Below are 4,734 nucleotides of genomic sequence, written 5' to 3' on the forward strand. Positions count from 1 at the left end.
GTGGCTGACCAATATGACAAGACCTAGCATGCTGCTGGGGCCAGCTATTATTTGGCCGACCAGCAGGGGGCGCTCATTCCAATCAACTTGACCTACTGTTTAAGATGGTAGCGCATCCTGACGGCCAAATTGAGGTCATCAGGATGCGCTACCCCTCTATTAGAGCAGCTCTATCAGCCATGTGAGTTGAATCATGTTCCTTGCTTGCAGTAGTGAGAGTCTGTTTTTTCAATAAAGCTAAGCAGGCCCCAGCCTGGTCTGTTGTTGGATGGGAGACCTGTTAGAGAAGGCTTAGGCTGCTGCTAGATTTGGTTTTATGCCGATCAACAGGGGGCACTCATCCCCTGACATGTATGGGTGCAAACTTCCAAGTATAATAACGCTGCGGACCTGAGACTATAAAAAGAATTGATCTTTTGATCAAACGGTCCTTGTAAAAAGGAGCATCCTTCAGGTTCGGAAATAAACTGGCTTCCTGACCAACTCTTGTCCTGAATAATCAGCTTGGCCCAGTGTTAAGGATGGTAGCGCATCCTGACGGCAGAAATTGAGCTTGTCAGCATGCGCTACCCCTCTGTTGTAGCAGCTTTATTAAGGTACTGACAGCAAGTATGTCTTTTGCATGCAGTAGCCAGAGTCTGGTTCCTCACTAAAAGCTAAGGAGACCAGAGCCTGGTCTGTACTTGGGTGGCTGACCAATATGACAAGACCTAGCATGCTGCTGGGGCCAGCTATTATTTGGCCGACCAGCAGAGGGCGCTCATTCCAATCAACTTGACCTACTGTTTAAGATGGTAGCGCATCCTGACGGCCAAATTGAGGTCATCAGGATGCGCTACCCCTCTATTAGAGCAGCTCTATCAGCCATGTGAGTTGAATCATGTTCCTTGCTTGCAGTAGTGAGAGTCTGTTTTTTCAATAAAGCTAAGCAGGCCCCAGCCTGGTCTGTTGTTGGATGGAAGACCTGTTAGAGAAGGCTTAGGCTGCTGCTAGATTTGGTTTTATGCCGATCAACAGGGGGCGCTCATCCCCTGACATGTATGGGTGCAAACTTCCAAGTATAATAACGCTGTGGACCTGAGACTGTAAAAAGAATCGATCTTTTGATCAAACAGTCCTTGTAAAAAGGAGCATCCTTCAGGTTCGGAAATAAACTGGCTTCCTGACCAACTCTTGTCCTTAATAATCAGCTTGGCCCAGTGTTAAGGATGGTAGCGCATCCTGACGGCAGATATTGAGCTTGTCAGCATGCGCTACCCCTCTGTTGTAGCAGCTTTATTAAGGTACTGACAGCAAGTATGTCTTTTGCATGCAGTAGCCAGAGTCTGGTTCCTCACTAAAAGCTAAGGAGACCAGAGCCTGGTCTGTACTTGGGTGGCTGACCAATATGAGAAGACCTAGCATGCTGCTGGGGCCAGCTATTATTTTGCCGACCAGCAGGGGGCGCTCATTCCAATCAACTTGACCTACTGTTTAAGATGGTAGCGCATCTTGACGGCCAAATTGAGGTCATCAGGATGCGCTACCCCTCTCTTAGAGCAGCTCTATCAGCCGTGTGAGGTGAATCATGCCCCTTGCTGGCAGTAGTCAGTGTCTGCTTCCTTAGTAAAGCTAAGCAGCCCCCAGCCTGAAAATAATCGATCTTTTGATCAAACGGTCCTTGTAAAAAGGAGCATCCTTCAGGTGAGGAAATAAACTGGCTTCCTGACCAACGCTTGTCCTTACTAATCAGCTTGGCCCAGTGTTAAGGATGGTAGCGCATCCTGACGGCAGATATTGAGCTTGTCAGCATGCGCTACCCCTCTGTTGTAGCAGCTTTATTAAGGTACTGACAGCAAGTATGAGTGGCTGACCAATATGAGAAGACCTGGTCGGCCAAAATAATAGCTGGCCCCAGCAGCATGCTAGGTCCTCATGCCTGGTCAGCCACCCAAGTACAGACCAGGCTCTGGTCTCCTTAGCTTTTAGTGAGGAACCAGACTCTGGCTACTGCATGCAAAAGACATACTTGGGAACATCAGTACCTTAATAAAGCTGCTCCAACAGAGGGGTAGCGCATGCTGACAGCTCAATATCTGGTGCAGGCTGCGAGCTGGTATCGTAACACTGGGATCCTGATTATTAAGGTAACACTGCAGGAAGCTCCTCACCTGAAGGATTCTTTTTACAAGGACGTTTGATCAAAAGGTTGATTCTTTTTACAGTCTGAGGCCCGCAGGATATACTTGGAAAATTGCACCCATACATGTCAGGGGATGAGCGCCCTTCATAACAAACCAACAGCAGCCTGAGCCTTCTCAATAGGTCTCCCATCCAACAACAGACCAGGCTGGGGCCTGCTTAGCTTTAGTGAGAATGCAGACTCTGGGCTACTGCAGACAAGGGACATGATTCAACTCACATGGCTGATAGAGCTGTTCTAATAGAGGGGTAGCGCATCCTGATGACCTCAATTTGGCCGTCAGGATGCGCTAGGTCAAGTTGATACATGGAATGAGCGCCCCCTGCTGGTCGGCCAAATAATAGCTGGCCCCAGCAGCATGCTAGGTCTTCTCATATTGGTCAGCCACCCAAGTACAGACCAGGCTCTGGTCTCCTTAGCTTTTAGTGAGGAACCAGACTCTGGCTACTGCATGCAAAAGACATACTTGCTGTCAGTACCTTAATAAAGCTGCTCCAACAGAGGGGTAGCGCATGCTGACAAGCTCAATATCTGCCGTCAGGATGCGCTACCATCCTTAACACTGGGCCAAACTGATTTGTAAGGACAAGCGTTGGTCAGGAAGCCAGTTTATTTTCGAACCTGAAGGATGCTCCTTTTTACAAGGACCGTTTGATCAAAAGATCGATTATTTTACAGTCTGAAGTCCACAGGGTTATACTAGGAAGTTTGCACCCATACATGTCAGGGGATGAGCGCCCCCTGTTGATCGGCATAAAACCAAAATCAGCAGCAGCCTAAGCCTTCTCTAACAGGTCTCCCATCCAACAACAGACCAGGCTGGGGCCTGCTTAGCTTTACTGAAGAAACAGACTCTGGCTACTGCAGGCAAAGGACAAGGGATTTCACTATTGGCTGATAGAGCTGCTCTAATAGAGGGTAGCGCATCCTGATGGCCTCAATTTGGCCGTCAGGATGCGCTACCATCTTAAACAGTAGGTCAAGTTGATTGGAATGAGCGCCCCCTGCTGGTCGGCCAAATAATAGCTGGCCCCAGCAGCATGCTAGGTCTTCTCATATTGGTCAGCCACCCAAGTACAGACCAGGCTCTGGTCTCCTTAGCTTTTAGTGAGGAACCAGACTCTGGCTACTGCATGCAAAAGACATACTTGCTGTCAGTACCTTAATAAAGCTGCTACAACAGAGGGGTAGCGCATGCTGACAAGCTCAATATCTGCCGTCAGGATGCGCTACCATCCTTAACACTGGGCCAAGCTGATTATTAAGGACAAGCGTTGGTCAGGAAGCCAGTTTATTTTTCGAACCTGAAGGATGCTCCTTTTACAAGGACCGTTTGATCAAGATCGATTCTTTTTACAGTCTCAGGCCCAGCGTTATTATACTTGGAAGTTTGCACCCATACATGTCAGGGGATGAGTGCCCCCTGTTGATCGGCATAAAACCAACACCAGCAGCAGCCTGAGCCTTCTCTAACAGGTCTCCCATCCAACAACAGACCAGGCTGGGGCCTACTTAGCTTTATTGAAATGCAGACTCAGCTACTGCAAGCAAGGGACACGATTTTCCCACATGGCTGATAGAGCTGCTCTAATAGAGGGTAGCGCATCCTGATGACCTCCATTTGGCCGTCAAGATGCGCTACCATCTTAAGTTGTCAGGGAATGAGCGCGCCCCTGCTGGTCGGCCAAATAATAGCTGGCCCCAGCAGCATGCTAGGTCTTCTCATATTGGTCAGCCACCCAAGTACAGACCAGGCTCTGGAAAAGTGAGGAACCAGACCTGGCTACTGCATGCAAAAGACATACTTGCTGTCAGTACCTTAATAAAGCTGCTACAACAGAGGGGTAGCGCATGCTGACAAGCTCAATATCTGCCGTCAGGATGCGCTACCATCCTTAACACTGGGCCAAGCTGATTATTAAGGACAAGAGTTGGTCAGGAAGCCAGTTTATTCCTCACCTTTCCTCACCTGATCAAACGGTCGATTCTTTACAGTCTGAGGCCCCAGGGGTTATACTAGGAAATTTGCACCCATACATGTCAGGGCCTGAGCCCCCTTTTGATTGATAAAACAGACCAACAGCAGCCTGAGCCTTCTCCAGCAGGTCTCCCATCCAACAACATGCAGGCTGGGGTCTGCTCAATTTTACAGAAGATGCAGACTCCTGCTACTGCAGATAAAGGACAGGTTTGGCCAGCATGGCTGATAGAGCTGCTCTAATAGAGTCAAGGAAAGACTACTTGCTTCGTACCTTTAAAGTGTAAAAAAGGGGTGCGCATCTGAAAACCTTTTTGCCTAGGATGGGTCCATCTTAACATGGGCCAAATGATTTTGGAAAGGTTGGTAAAGAGTTTTAACCTACCAAACCTTTTTCAAAATTTTTTTTAATTTTTTAAAATTGCCTTTTGGCCCGGGGGGATGAAACCCTTTTGTCAGGGCCAATCTTTTTGGGGCCTTTTCCTTTGGAACCTTTTTTTTAAATTTTTTAAAGGTTTTTTTGGAAACCCGGCCCCCGGCTTGGGGGGTTTTTTGCACCCTAAAAGTCGGTCCC

This window comes from Labeo rohita, unplaced genomic scaffold, assembly GCF_022985175.1.
Source record: "Labeo rohita strain BAU-BD-2019 unplaced genomic scaffold, IGBB_LRoh.1.0 scaffold_249, whole genome shotgun sequence".
Lineage (NCBI taxonomy): Eukaryota > Metazoa > Chordata > Actinopteri > Cypriniformes > Cyprinidae > Labeo > Labeo rohita.